Below are 27,013 nucleotides of genomic sequence, written 5' to 3' on the forward strand. Positions count from 1 at the left end.
AGCATGCACTGTGACCCCGCATGTTTGGCCAATCACAGCGCTGGGAGCGAGGAGAGCCATGATTGGCCACAGGCAGGATGCCTGTGGCCAATCATAGCTCAGGCTGTGTAGTACACGCCCCACATTATATAATAATAATATGTGTAGTGTGTTGGCGTCTGAAGCAGTTAGTGGGTGTTCTGTGTACCTTCAACACAGTATACACCAATCGTTATCGGCCGATTTTCGTTCTTGCTCTTCTGTAGTGGTTGTTGTCTGCGTGCCCTGACCGCAGTATACACCGCTATATTCACCTATATAGCTAGCGATATATCTATCTTTTATAATAGAGCTTGCAGTCAGTGTTAGGAGCTTGTGCGTGCTGTCTGCGTGCTCTGAACCCAGTACACACCGCTATATCCACCTATATAGCAAACTATCTTGCTCGTTTTAAATAGAGCTTGCAGTCAGCGGTAGGAGCTTGTGCATGCTGTCTGCGTGCTTTGAACCCAGTATACACCGCTATATCCACCTACATAGCTCTACTCTATTTGAGCCATCTGCCATCTGCAGGAGTTATTGGAAGTTGTGTGTGCCTCCAGCACAATATACACTACCCAATTGCTGTTTTTCCCAACTCCCTTCAGGCCATTACCATGTCTGGAAGGCCAGCAAGGAGAGGCAGACAGGCGCGAGCCGATAAAAGAGGGAAAGCAGGCTCTGTGTCTAGAGACAACAGTGCTGGTCGTGGACGCGGTGCATCGTCATCATCAGCACGTGGCCATGGGACACGCTTGTCCTTCTTTTCGGCAGCTGGACATGTTGAGCCGCAACATACCAATGACTTGGTAGAGTGGATGACCAAGCCCTCTTCATCCTCCTCATCCTCTCTCACCCAGTCTCAGGGTACTAGCAAAGCAGCTGCTAACGCATCGTCTTCCCTCCTCTCAATGTCATCATCAGTGACTCCTTCCCTAGACCCACCACGTCCTCCTGAGGAGTCTCCTGAACTCTTTGAGCACAGAGTTGGGTACATGCTCCAGGAGGATGCCCAGTGTTTTGTAGGCTCTGATGATGATACTCAGCTAGAGGAAGGCAGTAGCGTGAATGCAGAGAGAGGGGATGCTCAAGAAGGACAGCAATCTGGCAGTCATGTTCCACAAGCTGCAGCATACTGCCAGGTTTGCTCCAGTGATGAAGAGGGAGGGGATGATGAGGGCACTGACTCCACGTGGGTGCCTGGTAGGAGAGAGGAAGAGGAGGAGGAGGCATATGTCCAACGAGGCAGGATGCCCTCCGGGGGCCAGCTTAGGGGCAGCACACCGACTGAATTCTAAAAGTTCTTTGGTGTGGGCCTTTTTTGAGACGAGTGCATCAGATCGCACAGCTGCTATTTGCAACATATGTCTCAAGCGTATCTCGCGTGGCCAAAACATTAGCTGCTTGGGCACCACATGCTTGACCAGACATTTGTTGACCTGCCATACAGCTCGTTGGCAAGCGTACCTCAAAGACCCACACCAAAGAACAAAGTGGACCTCTCCTTGCTCCTCATCAGCTGGGATCTCCAACCCCACTAGACCTTCAGTCCTCTCTGAAACCTGCTCTGAGAGGAATGAAGGTGTAGAATTAGGTGTGTCACAGCCAAGTGCTTCCGGGCACTCTGCTAGCAGTACACCCACGTCCGATTATAGCAGGCAAATGTCCCTGCCCCAGCTGCTGGACCGGCGAAAGAAGTTCACTCCCAGCCATCCACATGCCCAGCGGTTGAATGCTAGCTTGGCTAAATTGCTAGCACTTCAACTGCTGCCTTTTCAGTTGGTAGACTCGGCCCCCTTCCATGAGTTTGTACAATGTGCGGTTCCTCAGTGGCAGGTCCCCAAACGGCACTTTTTCTCATGGAAGGCCATTCCGGCTCTCTACCAGCATGTGGAAGGCAATGTCCTTGCCTCGCTGGACAGGGCGGTCAGCGTTAAGGTGCATATTACCGCTGACTCATGGTCCAGCAGGCATGGACAGGGACGTTACCTGTCTTTCATGGCCCATTGGGTCACTCTTCTGGCAGCTGGGAAGGATGCAGGACAAGGTGCAGTAGTGTTGGAGGTTGTTCCGCTACCACGCCTCCAAAATGCTACTATTGGTTGTGACACACCTCTCTCCTCCACCCCCTCCTCTTCTTCTTCCTCCATGGCCTCTTCCAGTGCTCTGTCCTCAGAACCAGCGGTGCTCCATAGGCGTTCCAGGGGCTATGGAAGTACGCAGGCAAAACGATGCCATGCCGTGCTTGCGCTGGTTTGTTTGGGGGACAGGAGCCACACTGGGGCAGATGTTTTGTCAGCTCTGCAGGGGCAGGCCGAGAGGTGGTTGACGCCACGCCAGCTTAAGCCAGGAATGGTGGTTTGCGACAATGGCACCAACCTCCTCTCCGCCCTCCGACAGGGACAACTGACCCATGTGCCCTGTGTAGCTCACGTCCTTAACCTGGTGGTGCAGCCGTTCTTGGGCAGGTACCCGGGCTTACAGGTTGTCCTGAAGCAGGCCAGGAAAGTCTGTGTACATTTCCGCCAATCATTTAATGCCTGTGCTCGGCTGGCTGAGCTCCATAAGGAGTTGAACCTGCCCAAGAACCGCCTTATATGTGACATGCCCACCAGGTGGAACTCAACGTTGGCCATGCTGCAGCGGCTGCACACGCAGCAGAGGGCCATCAATGAGTACCTGTGCGACTACGGCACCAGGACAGGGTCAGGGGAGCTCGGTTTTTTCTCACCACGCCAGTGGGGCATGATCTGGGATGCATGCACTGTCCTGTCACCATTTGAGGAGGCCACAAGGATGGTGAGCAGTGACAGTGCATGCATCAGTGACACTGTACCTCTTGTCCACCTCTTGGAGCATACGCTGCGTGGAATAATGGACAGGGCACTTGAGGCAGAACAGAAGCAGGAAGAGGAGGACTTCCTTGCCTCTCAAGGCCCCCTTTATCCAGACAGTGTTCCTGCTGTGCCACCCATCACACAGGAAGAGGATGAGGAGGAGGAAGAGGAGGAGGAGGATGATTGTGTCAGCATGGAGGTGGAGGCTGGCACTCAGCATCAGCAGCAGCAGCAGTCTTGTAGAGATGATTTACAGTCCCAAGAGACCCGTGGACTTGTACGTGGCTGGGAGGAGGTAGCTGCGGATCATGTTTTCCTCAGTGACCCAGAGGACTCCGGACCGAATGCCTCAGCTAACCTACGCTGCATGGCCTCCCTGATCCTGCAAAGCCTGCGGAAGGATCCTCGTATTCTTCGGATCAAGGAGAGGGACCATTACTGGCTGGCCACTCTCCTTGATCCACGGTACAAGGGTAAGGTTGTCGACCTTATCTTGCCATCGCAGAGGGAGCAGAGGATGAGACATCTCCGGGAGGCCTTGCAGAAAGGTCTGTGCAACGCGTTCCCAGAGACTGGGAGGTTACAAACTCCTGGTCCTGGACAACGTGTTGCTGAGGCATCGGTCAGAAGGAGCGGTGGAGAAGGTGGCCGTCTGACTGATGCTTTCAGACAATTTTTTAGTCCACAGCCCCAAGGTAATAATTTTTATTTAAATATCACATCCCTTCAAGACTGCCTATGCTGATGCTGAGTGACTGTCCTGTTATGTTGATTGTCTATCCTCTTCCTCCTCCGCTGATATGTTGGAAGAACATTTCTGGTTCTGGGTGATGCCATCAGCCCAATTTTTCTGCCCCTGTTTAACAGGGGCGTTTAATTACAATTTTTGATGCAATGCTTTGCAGCAGGGCTAATTCCTGCACTAAAACTAGAGTATATGGGAGAGGTTGCAGTGTCGTGGCACCAGCACCAGTGCCTAAGGCCCAATTTTTCTGCCCCTGTTTAACAGGGGCGTTTAATTACAATTTTTGATGCAATGCTTTGCAGCAGGGCTAATTCCTGCACTAAAACTAGAGTATATGTGAGAGGTTGCAGTGTCGTGGCACCAGCACCAGTGCCTAAGGCCCAATTTTTCTGCCCCTGTTTAACAGGGACATGTAATTACAATTCTTGATATAATATTTCACAGGAGGGCCCGTTCCTGTGCCCACCCAGGTTAACTGTGAGGACTTATAGTGTTGTGGCACCAGCACCACAACCACCAAAGGTCAATTTTTCAACCACTGTTCAACAATGGCATGTAATTACAATTCTTGATATAATCGTTCACAGCAGGGCGCTCCAGCGCCCACCAAGAGTCACTTTGAGGGCTTATAATGTTGTAGCAAAACCAACACCTTGTTCCGCCATTTCTTTAGAGCATATAACGCAGGCCCCTACTTTCAGACATCCAACTTACAAACATCTCCTACTTGCAAACGGAAGGAGACAACAGCAAGTGAGATGAAAAAAAAAGATGGACGACAAAACAAATTATACAGGGGTGATAACCCTTCCCTATGTTTTCCAAAAAGCTTAAAAATATTTTTTTTGACTGGAGCTACACTTTAAAAATGTACCAGTTGAAAATTACAAACAGATTCTACTTAACACAACAAACCTACACAGTCCCTGTCTTGTTTGCACCGCCTGTATACTGCTGTTCCGAGTATATAGGGCCTGGGGGCCACACGTATTTCCTTTTTTTAATATGGATACGGGGTTCCCCTTAATATGCGTACAAGACCCAAAGAGGCTGGTAATGGGCAGGGAGGGCTACCCATGCCATTTTTCTCAATGATTTTCAACCATATTGCAGGAACCAGATATAACATTAAAACCGCAAGCAGTTTAAAATGATGTTATTTGCGTTAAATGTCATTTTGTGCAGGGACTGTTCTAAACACGGGAAACACGTGGCACTTCACAGGCATACTACAGACACCCCCCAGGCATGATATTTAAAGGAATATTTCACTTTTTTTTCACTTTAATCGTCATTAAAATCAGTGCTCCTGCCAAAACGGCAATTTTTAAAAACATTTTAGGCATTGACCCATGTCCCCTGGGGCAGGAGCCAGGTCCCCAAACCCTTTTTAGGACAGTATCTTGCATATTAGCCGTTAAAATTAGCACTTTTAATTATGAACGTTCGAGTCCTATAGACTTCAATGGGGTTCTAAAGTTCGTACGAATTTGGGGTCCGTTCGAAAGTTCTGGTGCGAACCGAACCGGGGGGTGTTCTGCTCATCCCTAGCGGTGAGGTACAACACTACGATGAGCCGAACAAATGAAGTTCAATGCTTCCGAGCATGCTTAGGAATTTTGCGCATCGGAATTGCTACAGACGATCGGAAATTCCGATCGGAACGTTTTCCGTAGGAAAAATAAAGAACCTGATCTCAATCTTTTACTGGCAGAAATTCCGCCAGCAAAAGTCCGATGGAGCATACACACGGTCTGAATTTCCGACCAAAAGCTCACATCGGACTTTTGCTGGTGGAATTTCCGATCGTGTGTACGGGGCATTCGGAGTTCACTTAGTTGAGAAAGGTTTTCTCCCGCTTCCTTTTGTATCTTTCATACAAGTGAAGGGAAATCTCACTAGCAGGACACAGAGGGTGTTTAACCTTCTCTAATACCGCGTATACACGACCGGACTTTCCAACAGAAAAGGTCCGACGGTCTTCCCAACGGACTTTCGGCGGAGTTCCAATGGACTTTCCAGAACAAACGGACTTGCCCACACAAGAACGGACTAAAGTCCATTCATTTTGAACGTGATGACGGGACTAGAAAAGGAAGTTCAATAGCCAGTAGCCAATAGCTTCCCTTGCGTCGTATTTGGTCCATCGGACCAGCATACAGATGAACAGTTTTACCGATAGGAATTGAGTCTATCGGACAGATTTGAAACATGTTCTATTTCTAGGTCCGTCTGATCGGACTATCCCACGTAATGATTCCGTCGGACCTAGTCTGCCAGAAAGTCCAGTCGCGTGTACTACTGAAAAAATAAATTCAACGTTTAGTCTATGAATACACTTTGAGGTGTATTTATAAAAAATACATCAAACCTGCATGTAAATGTGTGCAAATAGGGGAAAAATCAATTGTTTTTAAGCTATATTCTCTGCAGATCAAATGCGTGCATATGGGAAAATAACACCTTATGACCACTAGGTGGAGCTGATGAGCATACTTATTTTCTGTGATAGTCAATGCTTTCTGAGCCATAATGCTGTATTTTTAGCCAGTCACACATTCACACATAAGGCTTTTACACGTTGTTTCAATGAAACAAACAGCTATGCATATATATATATTTTTTTTTTTTAGAACTGCACCCCTTTAAATCTATTTCACAGAATGTTGAATTTTGGATGGGTTGGCAGGGCAGCACATCATTAGTGTAATCATACAATGTATGGAGACATAATTGTGTTTTCAGGTTTTTCACTTGTTGCCAGTGGTAACCACATGGATGCTAGATAATTAAATGTTAAAAAATTAAGTAATTAAGTATTTTTTATATTTTAAGTATTATTATTATTATTTTAAGTATTTTTTTTGAAAACTGACATTTTATTGATTTTCAAATTTTCAACAAAGATACAGGGAAATTAAAAGATACAATAAGTGATAACAGGTTGTCACATGCAAAGTTACTCATCGTGGTGTGCAGCTCTTAACAAACTATCCGCCTATACATCAATTTAATTGCATAGACATGTAGTCCCACCCATAGAATTCAGTAGGTTATGTAACAGGAACGTGGAAAATACAAAACAAAAAACTTAAACATTACATAAACACCTAGGCATATTTAAGGCGGGATTCAAGATCTGAGTAATACCGCTGATCCAAACAATATATAATTATGTGACCTAGATTAACATGGCAGGGGGGGTGGGGGGAGGTGGAAAAATAGGTAAAGATACGAGGACTAGCATAGACAGACATAAGACAAACGGAAGATTAAGTAATAGATAGAGAGGTAGAGAATAAGAAAAAGAAGGACGCCCACCTGACCCCGATCCCCCGCAACCCCCACAGGGGATATCCACCCTGTATCAGTTTGGGGGCCTCCATCCTATCCCAAAGTTCCCATATCTTGTTATGCTTGTCAAGGGTATTATTTAGGGAGGCTGTAATATATTCCATCCATTTGATGTCCCTAATTCTGGTATGCAGTTTGACCAGTGAGGGGTGTTCCCTTTTTTCCATTTTAGGGCTATTAAGCATCACCCGGCCATCAACACGTAGGCTAGGAGTTTTTTGGAGGATCTTGAGAATGAGGTAGGAGGGAGGCCCAATAGGAACATTTTGGGATCCAATGGTAGTTGTGCCTCAAACGGCTTGTAGTAAGGATTGAACTGTTTCCCAATAAGGGATGATCTGTGGGCAAGTCCAATAGATATGGTACAGCGTACTCACTGCAACGCCAACAGCGGGAATCAGCTGATGGATAAATAGAGTGGAGGAGTTCCGGGGTTTGGTACCAATGAAGCATGACCTTATATGTTGGTCCTAATGTCTACCAACTGACCGTATCGGAACAAGGCCCTATTAATCCAGTGTTCGGACATCTGTGATGTCAAGCTGTCTGGAACGTTGGGGGTAAACAAAAAGGAGGTGGCCAAGGGTGCTGCGGAAGTTAGCCGGTATACCGTTTTGGCACGTCGCCACAATGTACGAACAAGCGCCATTGGCCCCAACAGTTGGGACCCAGTGAGGCTAACATCTGTACTCCATAGCATGGAGTTAGGATGGGTTGGAGCCAGCCACAGCTTTTCGATCTGAGTCCAGTGATTATAGACGTGGAGTGTGCACCAAGATGCAATAGGGCGTAGTTGGGCTGCCAAATAATATTTGGTTATGTTGGGGAAGGCAAGTCCCCCTTGGTTCCGGGGGGCTTATAGTATGAATCTTGCGATCCGATGCCTCTTGTAATTCCAAAAGAACTTTATTAGATCCCCCTGAAGTGTCCTGAGGTGCGCTGTTGGGATTGGGATGGGAAGTGTCTCATAGAGATAAAGGAGTCTAGGGAGGATCGCTATCTTAATGGTCGCTAAGCGGCCAAAGAGGGACAATTTTAAGGTTTTCCATTTGGTGAGGAAGGCCCTAATATCAGTGAATAGCTGAGGAAAGTTGGCCTTGTATAATGTCTCAAAGGTAGGTGTAAGGTGTACCCCTAAGTATTTCAGAGAGGATTACTTCCATGTGTAGTTAAATGAGTGGGAGAGGGCTGATAGTGTCTGCAGGGCCATGTTAAGAGGAAGGGCTTCAGTCATGGAGCTATTGATTTTATAGCCTGAGAGGGTACTATATATTTCCAATTCTACGTGTAGGTTTGGCAGGGAGATTTGTGGCCTGGTCAGGGTTAATAGGACATCATCCGCAAACAAGGATATCTTAAAGTCCTTCGTACGGACCAGGATGGCATGGATGTTTGGGTTCTGTCTTATATGGGCAGCAAGGGGTTCAATGCACAGGGCATAGAGAAGGGAGGATAGGGGACAACCCTGTCGAGTCCCATTAGTTATGGGTTGTGTAGGAGAGAAGGCAAATTGGGTCCTTACTAGGGTCGAAGGAGATGAATACAAGTGAGAAATGGCTCAGAGAAAAGGACCCTCCACTCCCGCCCTCTGGAGGGTGGTGAACAGGAAGGGCCAGCCCAGCCTATCAAAGGCCTTTTCTGCATCTAAGCTAAGGAGCAGCTCCTCCATCTTGTTCCTGTTCGCCACCTCCACAAGGTCGACCACTCTCCTGGTGTTGTCCCCCGCTTGTTGATCGGGGATAAACCCCACTTGGTCCTTAATGAAGGCATGAAATTATTTAGTCTATTAGCCAGTAGCTTAGTAAAATGTTTTAGCTCTGAATTCAGGAGAGCGATCGGCCTATAGTTAGAGCACAGTGTATGGTCCTTCCCTGGTTTGGGGATCATTGTTAAAAAAGTTTGCATATCCCTCGGGATGGGTGTATTAAGCATGAAGGAATTAAACAATGAAGTAATCTGGGGGAGAAGATTCTGCATAAAGGTTTTGTAGTAGAGGTATGGCAGGCCGTCTGGTCCCGGGCCTTTGTTGTTCAGGAGGGATTTGATTGTGTCTGCCACCTCCTCCTCCGAGATAGGGGAGTTAAGGCTGGCTAGGGCATTAGATGAGAGTGCTGGGAGGTCGGAATCTGCTAAATAAGCGTCAATAGCTTGGGCTAATGCAGGTGGAGAGGGATTGTGTGGAACGCTCGGATCGTTATATAGGGTGGTGTAATAATCATGAAAAAGTTGAGTGACTTTAGATGGGTGTGATTGTAGGGAGCCGTTTGTACACTTTGGTGAGGAAGGGTGAGATGCATAGTAGTCCATTATGCTTTATCTTTGCAGGGAATGAAAGAGGAAGTAAACTCATCAAGTAGCATGGTGAGTTTTTTTAAGTTGTAATTTTTTCCCCAAATTCTTTGCAAAATAAAGATTTTTTTTTTATTATTATTTTTTTTTTTTTACAAAATTGTCATATTATCAGGTTATTTTTCACACACAGCATATGTATACAACTCTTCCCGAGTATGGCGATACCACATGTGTGAGACTTTTACACAGCATGTCCACATACAGAGCACCAACATTGAAGTGGCACTTTCAGACGTTCTACGAGCAAAAATGGCACATCTCATTTCACAGCCACCTATTACACTTTTGAAGGCCCTGGAGTACCAGGACAATGGAATTGCCCATAAAATGACCCCATTTTGGAAAGCTAACACTCCAATGTATAATCTGTGAGGCATAATGAGTCTTTTGAACGATTCATTTTTTTCCAGAAGTTTTTGGAAAATGTGGAAAAAAATGAAAACGCATTTTCTTTTTAAACAAAGTTGTCAATTTATAAGATATTTCTTATAACACATAGCATGTATATCCACATCAATACAGTGCATTTACACCCCCTTCCTGACCAGACCAATTTTCAGCTTTCAGTGCTCTCACAGTTTGAATGACAATTACCAACACTGTACTCATATGAAACTTGCGTCCTTTTTTCCACACAAATAGAGCTTTCTTTTAGTGGTATTTAATCACTAGTGGGTTTTTTATTGTTTGTGCTAGAAATAAAATAAAACGTAAATTTTGTGAAAAAAATGCATTTTTCTTTGTTTCTGTCATACATTTTTGCTAATTAGTAATTTTACTTCATAAATTTTGGCCAAAACTTATACTGTTACCTATCTTTGGTAAAAATAACCCACATTAGTGTATATTATTTGGTCTTTGTGAAAGGTATAGAGTCTACAAACTATGGTGCCAGTCGCTGAAAATTGATCACATCTGATCAAGCCTTCAGTACATCAGGTGTATCTCATTTCTTGAAACACTAACAAGTCAGGAAAGTACAAATACCCCCCAAATGACCCCTTTTTACAAAGTAGACATTCCAAGGTATTAAGTAAGTAGCATGGTGAGTTTTTTTAAGTTGTAATTTTTTCCCACAATTCTTTGCAAAATGAAGATTTTTTTTATTATTATTTTTTTTACAAAATTGTCATATTATCAGGTTATTTCTCACACACAGCATATGCATACAACAAATTACATTCTGCTACTCTTCCCGAGTATGGCGATACCACATGTGTGAGACTTTTACACAGCCTGGCCACATACAGAGCACCAACATTGATGCAGTACCTTCAGACGTTCTACGAGCAAAAATGACGCATCTCATTTCTCAACCACCTATTACATTTTTGAAGGCCCTGGAGTACCAGGACAATGGAATTTCCCATAAAATGACCCCATTTTGGAAAGCAAACACCCCAACGTATAATCTGTGAGGCATAATGAGTCTTTTGAACGGTAAATTTTTTTCCAGAAGTTTTTGGAATATGTGGAAAAAAATTAAAACGCATTTTTTTTTACACAAAATTGTCAATTTATAAGATATTTCTAACACATAGCATGTATGTGCAAAAATTACACCCCAAAATACATTCTGCTACTCTTCCCGAGTATGGCGATACCACATGTGTAGGACTTTTACACAGCGTGGTGAAATAGAGAGGCCGAACATTGAAGTAGTACGTTCAGGCATTCTAGGAGCATAAATGACACATCTCATTTCATTCCTACCCATCACACTTTTGAAGGTCCTGGACCACCAGGACAGTGAAATTACCCACAAAATGACCCCATTTTGGAAAGCAAACACCCCAACGTATATTCTATGAGACATGGGCTGCAAATATGTACTCGGGTACTCTGATGGGCTGATGATAGGTACTCTGGTACTCTAATGGCCTGGTGACAGGTACTCGGTTACTCTGATGGCTTGGTGGCAGGTACTTGGGTACTCTGATGGCCTGGTGACAGGTACTCGGGTATTCTGATGGCCTGGTGACAGGTACTCGGGTACTCTGATGGCCTGGTGACAGGTACTCTGGTACTCTGATGGCCTGGTGACAGGTACTCGGGCACTCTGATGGCCTGGTGACTGGTACTCTGATGGCTTGGTGACTGGTATTTGGGTACTCTGAAGGGCGGTGACAGGTACTCACATGGACTGTGACAGGTACTCGGGTACTCAGATGAACTGTGACAGGTACGGTACTCAGATGAACTGTGAAAGGTACTCGGGTACTCAGATGAACTGTGAAAGGTACTCGGGTACTCAGATGAACTGTGACAGGTACTCGGGTACTCAGATGGACTGGGACAGGTACTCGGGTACTCAGATGGACTGGGACAGGTACTCGGGTACTCAGATGGGCTGTGACAGGTACTCGGGTACTCAGATGGGCTGTGACAGGTACTCGGGTACTCGGATGAACCGTGACAGGTACTCGGGTACTTTGATGGGCTGTGACAGCTACTCGGGTACTCGGATGAACCGTGACAGGTGCTCGGGTACTTTGATGGGCTGTGACAGGTACTCGGGTACTTTGATGGGCTGTGACAGGTACTTGGGTACTCTGATGGACCGTGACAGATACTCGGGTACCATGATGGACTGTGACAGGTACTCGAGTACCCTGATGGACCGTGACAGGTACTCGGGTACTCTGATGGACTGTGACAGGTACTCGGGTACTCTGATTGACCATGACAGGTACTCGGGTACCCTGATGGACTGTGACAGGTACTCGGGTACCCTGATGGACCGTGACAGCTACTCGGGTACTCTGATGTGCCGTGACAGGTACTTGGGTACTCTGATGTGCCGTGACAGGTACTCGGGTACTCTGATGGGCCGTGACAGGTGCTCGGGTACTCTGATGGGCCGTGACAGGTGCTCGGGTACTCAGATGAACTGTGACAGGTACTCAGGTACTCAGATGGACTGGGACAGGTACTCGGGTACTCTGATGGGCTGTGACAGGTACTCGGGTACTCTGATGGGCTGACAGGTACTCTGATGGGCTGTGACAGGTACTCGGGTACTCTGATGGGCTGTGACAGGTACTCAAATACTCTGATGGACTGTGACAGGTACTCTGATGGACTGTGATTGACAGGTACTATGAGGGGTGGTGACAGGTCCTCTTTATTGGGGGGGGGGGCAATCAGTGTGCTTGATGTGTACTGTAGGCGGTAACGAGATGTTACCACAATCTCCTCCTCGCACACGATCGGTGTGTGAGGAGGAGAACCCGGTAACATCTCGTTACCGCGGTTTGTTTACATTTTAGTGATCGGCTGTGAAAGCCGATCACGTGGGTAAACAGCCAGCCAATGGCTGTTTACCAGCATCGGTGACGAGCAGTGTTCCCGGGGAACACACCGCCACTGACGTTCACGCGCAGCACGCTCACGATCGTGCGCATGCGCCGTGCACAGTCGGGGTGTGACCATCTGTGATCGGCCGTGATGAAGTCACGTGGTAAACAGCCATAACCAATGGCTGTTCACCCCCTTCGGTGGCAAGCGGTGTCTCCGTGACATGCCGCCACCAAAGAAACAAGGGTGCGCGCGCACGATTGCGCACATTCCCTGTTTAAACGGGAGGCCATCATATGACGGCCTCCCGCCACAATAGGTGCGCCGCCTGGCCGTCATTTGACGGCCGACGGTCAGCAACTAGATATAGCAAAAATTACACCCCAAAACACATTCTGCTACTCCTCCCGAGTATGGCGATACCACATGTGTAGGACTTTTACACAGCCTGGCCCCATACAGAAGCCGAATATTGAAGTAGTACCTTCAGGCGTTCTAGGAGCATAAACGACACATCTCATTTCATTCCTACCCATCACACTTTTGAAGGTCCTGGAGCACCAGGACAATGGAATTACCCACAAAATTACCCCATTTTGGAAAGCAAACACCCCAACATATATTCTATGAGGCATGGGCTGCAAATAGGCACTCGGGTACTCTGATGGGCTGCAGATAAGTACTCTGGTACTCTGATGGGCTGGTGACAGGTACTTGAGTACTCTGATGGCCTGGTGACAAATACTTGAGTACTCTGATGGCCTGGTGACAGGTACTTGGGTATTCTGATGGCCTGGTGACAGGTACTTGGGTTCTCTGATGGGCTGGTGACAGGTACTTGAGTAGTCTGATGGCCTGGTGACAAGTAATTGAGTACTCTGATGGCCTGGTGACAGGTACTCGGGTACTCTGATGGCCTGGTGACAGGTACTCGGGTACTCTGATGGCCTGGTGACAGGTTCTCTGATGGCCTGGTGACTGGTATTTGGGTACTCTGAAGGGGCGGTGATAGGTACTCATATGGACTGTGACAGGTACTCGGGTACTCAGATGAACTGTGACAGGTATTCAGGTACTCAGATGAACTGGGACAGGTACTCGGGCACTCAGATGGACTGGGACAGGTACTCAGGTACTCAGATGGACTGGGACAGGTACCCGGGTACTCAGATAGACTGGGACAGGTACTCGGGTACTCAGATGGATTGGGACAGGTACTCGGGTACTCAGATGAACTGTGACAGGTACTCGGGTACTCTGATGGGTTGTGACAGGTACTCGGGTACTCGGATGGGCTGTGACAGGTACTCGGGTACTCTGATGGGCTGTGACAGGTACTCGGGTACTCAGATGGGCTGTGATAGGTAATCGGGTACTCTGATGGGCTGTGACAGGTACTCGGGTACTCAGATGGGCTGTGACAGGTACTCGGGTACTCTGATGGACTGTGACGGGTACACGGGTACTCGGATGGACTGTGACGGGTACTCTGATGGGCTGTGACAGGTACTCGGGTACTTTGATGGGCTGTGACAGGTACTCGGGTACTCTGATGGACTGTGACGGGTACACGGGTACTCGGATGGACTGTGACGGGTACTCTGATGGGCTGTGACAGGTACTCGGGTACTCTGATGGACTGTGACAGGTACTCAGATACTCTGTTGGACTGTGACAGGTACTTGTGTGTGTGAGGAGAAGAACCCGGTAACATCTCGTTACCGCGGTTTGTTTACATTGGGAAAACAGGCAGCCAATGGCTGTTTACCAGCGTCGGTGACGAGCAGTGTTCCCGGGAACATGCTGCCACCGACGTGCACGCGCCATGCACAGTGGGGGTGTAACCATCTGTGATTGGCCGTGACTTCATCATGGCTGATCATGTGGTAAACAGCCATGCCCAATGGCTGTTCACCCCCCTCGGTGGCGAGCGGTGTCTCTGTGACACGCCACCACCGAAGGAACAGGGATGCGCGTGCACGATCGCGCGCATTCCCTGTTTAAATGGGAGGATGTCATATGACGGCCTCCCGCCACAATAGGTGTGCCGCCTGGTCGTCATTTGACAGCCAGCAGTCAGCAACTAGTTAAAAAGGATTGCTACACCAGCCCGTTTGCGTGGGTTAGAGGTGAGGTAGGTTTGGGGATAGTGTTTGTGGGCGAACGTCAAGGTGCCCGACTTAGTAAGGTGGGTCTCCTGAATAAAAATAATGTCTGCCCTGGAGAGTTTAAATTCACGGAGGGCTAGACTGCATTTGATGTTGGAGTTCAAGCCCTTCACGTTTAACAACAGTATTTCAATCATGGTGGGTACTGAGATACAAGAAAATTTTGCTTACCTATTCCGCCCATCATGTTCCAGGGGATCAGGGATTCCATCCACTGCCATACCCGGGTGGGCTCGGTGCAGGGGGTCGGGGCTAACCGGTCAAGATCTTCCCCTCATGGGCGGGGGGCATCCAGGAAGGTTAGAGAAGAAGTAGAGAAAGGAAAAGGGAGCCTAAACACTAAGAAGGGAAGAAAGACAAAGACAGTAAACCAAATATTAGGCTCACACTTGAGCAACACAAGATTGATTATTGATACTATTTCACAGTTTAACCCACCTGTAATTGGTGGCGTCGTGGAACTCCCCAGAGGGGCTCCCTCCGGCGGGGGCATTATGGATACGCCCGCCAGGAGTTGTTATACTTAGCAAAATTACCAAGTAGGGAGTCAGTCGGAGAGTCCCGAGGGGGGTGGGATACATGACCGAGGGAGAGATGCGATGCTCCCCGGCCTGCCTATCTATGTTGCTGAAGGTTGCACCCGACCAGCACTGAAGGCTATAAATATTACCCCACTCACCGCCCCACTTATGGTTCTTTTTATCGTTATAGTAGTAACCATAGTAACCATAATTATAACCTATGAACATTTCAACACATCGACAGGGTAACTTCTCACAGGGAGGCAATTGGAGCTAGGGGCCTAGGGCCTCAAAGCAGTGCATAGTCAAGTCCCCTGAACCCACCCCCCCCCCCCCCCCGGAGGGGCGCCGGGAGGGGGGACCTCCAACATACTAACTTGATATGGGTTGCACCAGGGACCAGGAATTGATAACCATGGGCTGGGTTAGACCGCGTTTGGCAAGGATAGGGTGTATTTACTAGTAGCGTATGCAAGCCCCTTGGTCTGGCGCCCCCCCCAAGAGGAGCGCCACCACAAGGGAGCCCCTGACTTATAAATCTAATTACAGTTCATCTAATGACCCAGTTTGGAGGAGCTGTAGGGTAGTCCAGTTCATGGACCGTCAGATAAGGCAGTGCTCACTTCAAGAGCCTAGGCACGGTGCCCGTGGGAGGGCAGAGAGACACCAGATGGGCGGGATCCTGGACGTTTTCTGCCTGCCACTTGGGTCCAGGGGACTGGACGTGGCGGTGGGACTGGGAGGGGTTCCCAGCCAGGAGTAGGTGGAACAGGAATGTCCAAGTCTCTGCAAAAAGACTGGAGTTCTTCCGGAAATCTGAGCGTCGTGGATCTCCCATCTTTTTTTTCCCTGAGGCTAAAGGGAAAGCCCCAATGGTACCGGGAGTCATGTTCCCTTAGTAGTGACAAAAGAGGTTGTAGAGACTATCTTTGCTGGAGCGTAAGCCATGACAGATCCGGAAAGAGTTGAATTGAGGCGCCGTCAAAGTCGCTAGAGCGCATGTTGCGGGCTTTTCTCGTGATTTCTTCCTTAAGAGTGTAGTTATGGACTCTGCATATCACATCTCGTGGCCTAGCCCCTGTCCCCCGGGGTCTGAGGGCATGGTAGGCTCGATCAAGCTTGACCTCTTGGTGTTCTGGGTGGCCCAGGATATTGTTGAAAATAGCTTGAAGAGTAATGGGCAGGTCTTCATCCTGGGTTGCTTCTGGGAGGCCTCGGACCCTAATGTTGTTGCGCCTGCCCCTATTATCCAAGTCCTCAAGGTGGCGCTGGAAATCCTGGAGGGTGTTTGCTTGTGAGGCAAGTTGGGAGTGTATTTGGGAAATCTCAAGTTTGGTCCTCCAATGAGGAAACCCTGGTAGAAAGATGATGTAGGTTAGTCCGCAACATGTTAATCTCTGATCGGCATGATTCACGGACCTCCTGGATAAGCTATTTTAAGTAGTTTTAATAATTAAGTATTAAATAATACTTGCAGTGTTCAAATGACAACCCAGCTGGATAGCCTGGTCCCGTCTGCATATGTGGCAATATAATTCTCGGGATTGTTGGTTTCTGGCCGCATTTAAATATATCTACAGATTCTGTGCCATTGGTAGTACATTCCATTGACAGCGCTGGAAATTATGGAATGCATTGAAAATATCCTATATATCCTTACACATTTACTGTCATTGTTTGATTTTATGCCACAGTTTCACATGCTGATGTATAAAAACCATATCAGTATGAAAGGTGCCTCAGGGTAACAAATTCACATTTATTTTCTTTTTCTTTTTTTATAAATTCTGTTTACACTAAAGAGACCCTGTCACTTTGCCTATTTAGGGAAATGTCATGGCGTTTCTTAAGCAGGGTTGCCAACTGCCAGTAAATTTACTGACAGTTTGTAAAAATGTGTGATTTTTTTTTTACAACTGCCAGTAAATATCAGGGCCAACCTCCCCAACCCACTAATACTCACTTTCACTGCACCCCCCCCCCCCCCCCACAGGGCTAGAGTTGCATATGGAGAACCCGACAATGGTGTGTGTCAAATAGTGTCAACTTTATTATATGCAGAAAAAATTCACAAAACATTGGCAGGCACAATGGCCCTTCCTGCCAAACACCAATTAAAAAAATGGGTTTAAAAAGAGTGGACAACGTTGTCAGTCACATTCAGCTCACAGGTCGCCACTCACACAACCACACACACACATACCAAAAATCACAGATGTAGCACCTTGGTGTTTAGGCAGGGTTGCTTCCTGAAGTTACCTTGGTCCATTGTTAGGGATCAATTGATTTCATTCTAAAGCCTCGTACACACAATCGGATTTGTGTGATGACAGGCTGTTGGCGGAAAATCCGACCATTTGTACGCTCCATCGGACAATTGTTGTCGGATTTTCCGTTGACAAATGTTGAATGGCAGGCTTTGAAATTTTCCGCAGACAAATGTCTGTTGTCAGATTTTCCGAGTGTGTGTACACAAGTCCGTCGGACAAAAGTCCAAAAGTACAAACACGCATGCTCAGAAGCAAGGACGAGCCAGAAGCAGTCGGTCTTGTAAACTAGCGCTTGTAATGGAGAATTAACATTTGTGACGTGGAAAATTATGAAATCTCGAAATGCAGAGCACGTTCTCTTCTTCTTTAATGGGATAATAATGAAGTTGCTTTGCTGGTGATACTGATGGAGTTATTGCAAACAAATTTTCAAAGGCTTTTTTTTCTAGTGATATCAAGAATAATATGATTATGCTTTTTATTATTTTTTTTTATTTTTTTGGGCAAGTTACCACAACACCATTATCCCGTAGTTTTTAAGATCAAAGATACAACTATGTTGGTGTCTCTTGTCAATTTTACATTGTATTTTATAAAATGCCGTATATACTCGAGTATAAGCCGAGATTTTCAGCCTCTTTTTTGAGGCTGAAAGTGCCCCCCTCGGCTTATACTCGAGTCATCGCTGTCTGCCCGCTCGATCAGCGTGTCGAGCAGACAGACAGCGGCCATTCTATTCAAAAGCCGCGCCTCCGGCTCCGCCTTCGCCTGTGATAGGCGGAACACTGAATTTCCCAGCAGCCTGTGTTCCGCCTATCACGGACATCGTATCATCCTCGTACTACGGACGAGGATGATACGACGTCTGTGATAGGCGGAACACAGGCTGCTGGGAAATTCAGTGTTCCGCCTATCACAGGCGAAGGCGGCGGCGCAGCTTTTGAACTTTACAATGGCCGCCGACGAAGAGGGCACGGGACGGCACGGCACGGGACGGGACGGGACAGGGGGCAAGGCAAGGCACGACACGGGACGGATGCAAGGAGGCAAGGCACGGGACGGAGGCAAGGAGGCAAGGCACGGGACGGAGGCAAGGAGGCAAGGCACGGGACGGAGGCTCGGGACAAAGGTAGGCTGGACACACACACACACACACACACACACACACACACACACACACACACACACACACACACACACACACACACACACACACACACACACACACACACACATGGATGGAGACACACACAGGGATGGATGGATGGATGGATGGAGACACACACACACAGGGATGGATGGATGGATGGATGGAGACACACACACACAGGGATGGATGGATGGATGGACACACACACACACAGGGATGGATGGACGGACACACAGGGATGGACGGACACACAGGGATGGACGGACACACAGGGATGGACGGACACACAGGGATGGACGGACACACACACAGGGATGGACAGGCATGTCTCACCCTCGGCTTATACACGAGTCAATAAGTTTGCCAGTTTTTTTGGGGGTAAATTGGGGGCCTCGGCTTATATTCGGGTCGGCCTATACTCGAGTATATACGGTAACTGCCTACTGCCAAACTGTCATTGGAAGTAAAACACATAGCCAAGTATAACAATTTTGTTATTTCGCATTAAAAAAAGGAAACAAATAAAATTAGACATGCTATCTGCCAATGGAACTTAACCAAAAAGTGCATTCTATGCATCCAAAAATATAGAAAATATACCAAATCAAATCATTATTTAATTAAAAAATAACATAAAAGCCTCATGCATGTGTCCTGCTTCTTAATATAGGGGGTCAACAATGCCAAGAGTTGGTGAAAGCAGGGTTCTATCATCTGGAGATTATTTCCGAAAAACACCTGGATTATTCTCCTGGAGCTCCCGCAGCAAACGCATATGACATAATTGGTCACAAAATCCTCTTCCCCATTGCGCATGCAACTTCGCACATGCGCAATGGGGAACTGGCCATGGGTTTCCCATAGTGAAGATGGCGGTAGCAGTACCCAACAGCCAAATCAAAAAACGGCTGGGGTGCTGACATGGCGGGCTCCCTGGACTGGTAAGTGTCCATAGAATAAAAGTCAGCAAGTACAATATTTGGGGCCCAGGCTGGAACACTTCTTTAAAGGGTGATAAAATTGCAAAATTTGGCTGTAAAATGTATTATTTTTTTTTTTATGGATAAGCTTGGCTTATAGAGAAGCAGCACCCTATTCTTTTGGGTGGTTTAGGGTATTTTTTTGGTACATTTAGCAGCAGCGTGTGTTTTCATGGAGGGGGTTAAAGATAAAAATTGGCCAATTTTAACTCCACTGTATCATTTGAGGGTTGATGCATGCCTCTGCCTCTGCATGTGGGCCTGTTCTGCCACTGGCCGATTTTTGCATCTGAGAGTTTGATAGAAATTGGCCAGTAGCGGGAGCGAGAACAGACTAATGCGGACAAGAAAAAAGGCAAATGTTTCCTACAAGAATTAGTAATGTCAACCATCAGGTGATACCTTTGTGTAAACCTTGGCACTTGTCAAGATAATTTGGCATCACAGAAGACAGGCCTAACCTGTTTGTTCATAACTTTTATTTTTTCAGTTTATGGGATACAGTTAACAAGAGTAATACAACATGTATTGTGTGAATTTGTTTCGGAGCACACTGTTTTTGTAGTTTGTTCTTTTGTTCTTACAAATTATGCAGCGGCATGCTCCAAACAAAAGGCAGCACCAAAAACAGATGGTCAGCAACAAGAAAATGTTGTGTAGCAAGGTCCCAGGCCTCCTCTTATCTAATGAGAACCTCCTGGGCCAGGGATAGCTGACATCCTTCTGTCTGTAGTGGGTTGTAAAGCATGGTGGGTGTATAGTTGATAAAGTTATTGGGCACCAGACACTTCTTGGATGCAAAAGAACGTTTTTTTTCTCTTAGCAAAGCTTTTTGGGGGAGAGAGGGTTTGGGCCAGGACACCCCAAGGTAGTTGCAAGATTAATTGGCAGATTCTGAGACTTCAAAAGGAGGACAGCCATGCAGAGAAAGGCATTCAGCAAGAAGCCACATCTGCATGTGTAGGAATGTTGTCTCCTATGGCAACAGTCTTTAACAGTTCCAAACACAATGCTTAACAGTTCCTTCACTTTCACTACAATCGCTCCTTGTAGTTCTTCAGCACATTGAGCTCCCGGTCTCTCACTAGACCCACTGATTCACTGACACTGAATCCCTTGAGCTCCTCCAATATTCACGGTGGTATCTTCCTCAAGCGTCACCCCCGCTTCTCTGTTGGGTCCCTAGCTTGGCACTCTAGATACCTCTTAAGCTTCACCCACACTGGCCTGCTCGGTCCCTGGCTTGACACACAAGGCTGCTCTGCAAGCGTCACCTCCCCTGGCTGGCCGCTCCCTCCCTCTTCACAGCCCAGTGATCCAGTGAGAATAGGGGGACAGAGCAGAGAACTGGTGACTGACACCAGCTCTCTGCTCAGGGATCTCTGAGAACCGAGCGATCAGCAGTGTTTGATTGCTTGGTTCTCAGTTTTAGAGCCGGAGGGGACAGATGCCGCATCCACCTACAGTATTTCACAAAAGTTAGTACATCCCTCATATGTTTTGTAAATATTTTATTATATCTTTTCATGTGACAACACTGAAGAAATTACACTTTGCTACAATGTAAAGTATTGAGTCTACAGCTTGTATACCAGTGTAAATTTGCTGCCCCTTCAAAATAAATCAAAACACACAGACATTCATGTCTAAAATGCTGGCAACAAAAGTGAGTACACCCCTAAATGAAAATGTCCAAATTGGGCCCAATTAGCCATTTTCCCTGGGTCAAGTGAGTCGTTAGTGTTACAAGGTCTCAGGTGTGAATGGAGACCAGGTGTGTTAAATTTGGTGTTATCGCTCTCACTCTGGTCACTGGAACTTCAACATGGCACCTCATGGCAAAGAACTCTCTGAGGATCTGAAAAAAAGAAACATTGCTCCACATAAAGATAGCCTAGACTATAAGAAGATTGCCAAGACCCTGAAACTGAGCTGCAGCACGGTGGCCAAGACCATACAGTGATTTAACAGGACAGGTTCTGCTCAGAACACGCCTTGCCATGGTCGACCAAAGAAGTTGAGTGCACGTAGTCAGCGTCATATCCAGAGGTTGTCTTTGGGAAATAGATGTATGACTGCTGCCATCATTGCTGCAGAGGCTGAAGGGGTGGGGGGTCAGCCTGTCAGTGCTCAGACCATACACCACACACTGCATCAAATTGGCCTGCACGTCCCAGAAGGAAGCCTCTTCTAAAGATGATGCACAAGAAAGCCCGCAAACAGTTTACTGAAGACAAACAGACTGAGGACATGGATTACTGGAACCATGTCCTGTGGTCTGATGTGACCAAGATAAAGTTATTTGGTTCAGATGGTGTCAAGCTTGTGTGGCGGCAACCAGGTGAGGAGTACAAAGACAAGTGCGACTTGCCTACAGTCAAGCATGGTGGTGGGAGTGTCATGGTCTTGGACTGCATGAGTGCTGCCGGCACTGGGGAGCTACAGTTCATTGAGGGAACCATGAATGCCAACATGTACTGTGACATACTGAAGCAGAGCATGATCTCCTCCTTTGGAGACTGGGCCGCAGGGCAGTATTCCAACATGATAACGACCCCAAACACACCTCCAAGATGACCACTGCCTCGCTAAAGAACCTGAGGGTAAAACATGTCTCCAGACCTAAACCCTATTGAGCATCTGTGGGGCAATCTCAAAGGGAAAGGTGGAGGAGCGCAAGGTCTCTAACACCCACCAGCTCTGTGATGTCATTATGGAGGAGTAGAAGAGGACTCCAGTGACAACCTGTGAAGTTCTGGTGAACTCCATGCCCAAGAGGGTTAAGGCAGTGCTGGAAAATATTGGTGGCCACACAAAATATTGACACTTTGGGCCCAATTTGGACATTTTCACTGAGGGGTGTACTCACTTTTGTTGCCAGTGGTTTAGACATTAATGGCTGTGTGTTGAATTATTTTGGGGGTGACAGTAAATTTACACTGTCATACAAGCTGTAGACTCACTACTTTACATTGTAGCAACGTGTCATTTCTGCAGTGTTGTCACATGAAAAGATATATAATAAAATATTTTCAAAAAATCCAAAGGGGTGTACTCACTTTTGTGAAATACTGTAGGTAAGTATGATTCATGAAAATAAAACAAATCCCATACTGTTCTTTTAGGGCTACATGCATACTGATGTTTGTCATTCACATATACGCCGGTAAACACTGATGCAAAAGAGTATCAGCATTTAAACAAGTACAAACACGTACAGCAACGTGCTTCTGTTGTTGGCTGTACACGCCAGCTGCTGTTCCCAAGGTGTGGGGTAAATGCTAGGGGTTTCATGCAAGAGCTCCCTTGCGCCTGCAAATGTCTGTGTGCAAAGCCCCTTCCTGATGCGTCACCCGCTCTTTATTGGAATATGGGGAGGCCAGTGTATATAGTAGCTTGACAGAAAACTGTTATTGCCTATGGGGTAGAACTCCCGGTTGGATGTCCAGAAAGCTTTAAAAATATATGCAAGTTGGACTCACTGGTGTGAAAAAAAGTATTCTGTCTGTGAAGCCAAATTTAAAACAACAGACTGGAAAGCGAAACCAGTATGAGACACAGACACTATAGATAGATATATTGCGACATAAAGAGACATGTAAGCCTCACACAGCATTGCAACATGTTGGTTCCTTTGTGCTATCCCCACTATAAAATATGATAATGTCAACAGGATGACTAATAAACCTTAGAGCCGGTTCACACAGGGTGACAGGTCTTCCAGGGTGACTTTGTGAGGCAACTTGGAGACGACTTGAACGCGACTTAGACATGACCTGGAGCGACTTACAACACGACTTTAAGTCGCCCCAGGCCAGGAGACTTTTCCCGTGGCCAATCAGAGAATGAGCTCTGCATGGGAACTCCACGCCAAATTTATGAAAAAAATTTGGGGTGGGTTCCCCCTCCGAGAGCATACCAGGCCCTTAGGTCTGGTATGGATTCTAAGGGGAACCCCCTACGCTGAAAAAACGGCGTGGGGGTCCCCCCAGATCCATACCAGACCCTTATCTGAGCACGCTACCCGGCTGGCCAGGAAAGGGGGTGGGGACGAGCGAGCGCCCCCCCCCCCCTCCTGAGCCGTACCAGGCCGCGTGCCCTCAACATGGGGGGGTGCCTTGGGGAAGGGGAGCTGCATGGCCCCCCCACCCCAAAGCACCTTGTCCCCATGTTGATGAGGACAAGGGCCTCTTCCCGACAACCCTGGCCGTTGGTTGTCGGGGTCTGCGGGCGGGGGGCTTATCGGAATCCGGGAGCCCCCTTTAATAAGGGGGCCCCCGGATACCGGCCTCCCACCCTATGTGAATGAGTATGGGGTACAATGTACCCCTACCCATTCACCTGTAAAAAAAAAGGAAAAAAAAAACACAACACACAAGGGTGTTAGAGGATGCTGGGACTGTGACATCATAATGGGCGGGGACATCATCCGGTGATGTCCCTATATAAGTCTCCGCGAGCCGCGTCCTTGCCACTGTGAGCGGAGGCAGCGACGAGGCAACATCTGAAGAAGACAGAAGACGGCGACAGCGGCGACAGAAGACCAGGCCACCGCCTGTAAAAGAGCTAGAAGAAGGTGCGGTGGCCCGGCAAGAACCGAAGAGGGGGACAAGACCCCCGAAGTCGGAACAAGAGGGCGGCGGCGGCGGCGAAGAAGAAAGCCGGGCTCCTCCGCTAGCAAAAGAGCTAGCAGAAGATAGCAGAGGAGTCTGGCGAGAAGACCCCCGAAGACGGACAGAAGACCCCCGGAGCTGTGCAATAAACTATTTTAACCCTTGTGTGTTGTGTTTTTTTTTACAGGTGAATGGGTAGGGGTACATTGTACCCCATACTCATTCACATAGGGTGGGGGGCCGGTATCCAGGGGCCCCCTTGTTAAAGGGGGCTCCCGGATTCCGATAAGCCCCCCGCCAGCAGACCCCAACAACCAAAGGCCAGGGTTGTTGGGAAGAGGCCCTTGTCCTCATCAACATGGGGACAAGGTGCTTTGGGGTGGGGGGCCCGTGCGGCCCCCCCTTCCCCAAGGCACTCCCCCATGTTGTGGGCACGCAGCCTGGTACAGCTCAGGAGGGGGGGCGCTCGCTCGTCCCCACCCCCTTTCCTGGCCGGCCGGGTAGCGTGCTTGGATAAGGGTCTGGTATGGATCTGGGGGGGACCCCCATGCCATTTTTTTGGCGTAGGGGGTTCCTACCTAAGGGCCTGGTATGCTCTCGGAAGGGGAACCCACGCCAATTTTTTTTCATAAATTTGGCGTGGAGTCCCCCCTTCAGAGCTGATAATTCCGTGAGAGTATAGACGGAGATCCGACTTGTAAGCGACCTCCATTGAAATCAAAGGGTACCAGTCGCCTACAAGTCGGATTGAAGTAGTACAGGAACCTTTTCTTAAGTAGTAGTGAGCGTCTCTCATTCACTTACATTGATTTTTACATGTTGTCCGACCTGAGGCGACTAGGGGCGACCTGAAGTCGGATCTGAGTCGCCCCTGTGTGAACCAGCTCTTAGTGTTATCGGTTCAAGTCCCAACCATGGCACTACTTGCCTGGAGTTTGCAAGTTCTCCCTGTGCTTGTGTGGGTTTCCTCCCACACCCAAAGACATGTTGTTAGCTTAATTGGCTTCTGTCTAAATTGCCCTTGGATGTATGAATGTGAGTTAGGGACTGTAGATTGTAAGCTCCTTGAGGAAAAAGCCTGTGAATGTATCATATATTTGTAAAGAGCTGCATAAATTGATGGTGCAATATAAGTACCTGTAATAGATAATAAGAAGAAAGTATACCAACTGTATGATAGCACTGCAAGTGAAGATAGAGGTTTGATTCAGACAGCCTAGAGTTAAAGCTTTATACATTGCAGTTGTATCACTTACCGCAATGCGATGGCTTTTTGGCTAACACAGAAGAGTGTGAGTTCATATTACACAATTGAAAAATGCTAGATCATACAGACTACTAAGATTTGGCATTGTGCGTTGAATGCATTATACTAATGCATGTGAGGTTTGTATCCATTGTTCACACGACCTTGAGTACAAAAACTTCTGTTTAAAGTTGCTCATCCTGATAATGCTGTTGTGTAGATTGTTTAGCCTTTAGAAAGGGAAAATTGATTTAGATCCATACATCACCTGCAACATGCATTCATTTTTTGGGGAACTCCAATCTCAGTGCATCCCAACTTTATTTTGACTTTAATTCACATACCTATATTATTAAAGTAGAATTGCAGCCAGGATATCAAATGTTACATGGAGACACCAGTCCATCCAGTGTGAGTGTCTACAATTGTCCCTATCCCTGTACATTGCACACTCACATTGGTCCCAACCCTCAAGGAGCCAACAATCCAAGGTTCCCATATACTAGGGTACATTTTGGACAGAAGCCAATTAACCTACCTGCATGTGTTTGGAGCGTGGGAGGAAACCAGAGTAAACACATACTGGCACAGGAAGGACATGCAAACTCCAGGCAGGTAGTGTTGTGGTTGGGATTTGAACCAGTGACCCTTCTTACTGCTAGGTGAGAGTGCTACCCACTACACCACTGTGCCACCTTTTACAAAATGTTCAAGGTTTACATATTCTAAAAAGCAGTAAAAAGAACTGACCAATGTAACTGCAGCTACTGTGGAGTAAATCATCCTTGAAGTGGTTGTAAACAATTTTATATACCCAGTGAAGTGACTAGCCTCAGGTGATACACAGAGATGAAACAAATCCTCATACATAGTTTGTACCTGTTTTTCTGCAGACCTCTCTCTTCCGCAGCATTCTGAAGAACACATTTTACACCACGTTTCTGAGCTTCAGGCGGCTGGGAGCAGGAATCTGATGTCACACACTGAACAACAGGGAGCTGAGTATAATCTGAGACCTGTGTGGACTAAGGATGAGCTCTGGCGTGTTCGCACAGCCCACGTGCAGCGCCCGTCAAGAAGTCTGCACTGCGCTGCGCTAATCACAGGCAGTGATACTTTTCCCGATGCGCAGCTGCAGAGATCGGGAAATGTCTAACTGCCTGTGATTAGTGCAGTGCCAACTTCCTGGTGGGCTCTGCTCGTGGGCTGCACGAACACGCCAGAGCTCATCCCTAGTATGGACACGTTCCCTCTTCATAGTCCTATAAGGAAACATGCACAGCTGAGGCTGTCAATCACATACTGTGTACTGCCAGGGGTTGGGAGGGCCTGTCCCGGGATTGTTTGGTACTGGCATAAACTGTCAGAAGTGACTCATGCAGATCACACAAGGTGCTTTGGGTTAAGGCTAGTACACACTATAGAGCAGGGGTTGACAACCCCCCCACATATATGACGGCCT

The 27,013-nt window shown here is 47.5% G+C and overlaps 1 protein-coding gene across 3 annotated transcripts in view; it reads left to right on the forward strand.

Moving 5' to 3' along the window:
- LOC143974657 (ceramide synthase 2-like) overlaps positions 1-27,013 on the forward strand; it is a 236,647-nt gene that overhangs the window by 4,248 nt on the left and 205,386 nt on the right. The window contains exon 2 of one of the 3 annotated variants that reach the window (XM_077476266.1): positions 9,280-9,315. The exons of the other annotated variants lie outside the window; for them this stretch is intronic. The gene's annotated coding sequence lies outside the window, so the exon portion shown is untranslated. The remainder of the gene's footprint in view (positions 1-9,279; positions 9,316-27,013) is intronic. 3 annotated transcript variants of the gene reach the window in all.

The sequence above is a fragment of the Lithobates pipiens genome, unplaced genomic scaffold, assembly GCF_037356315.1.
Source record: "Lithobates pipiens isolate NorthernLeopardFrog02 unplaced genomic scaffold, aLitPip1_a1.2 Scaffold_13, whole genome shotgun sequence".
In the NCBI taxonomy this organism is placed as follows: domain Eukaryota; kingdom Metazoa; phylum Chordata; class Amphibia; order Anura; family Ranidae; genus Lithobates; species Lithobates pipiens.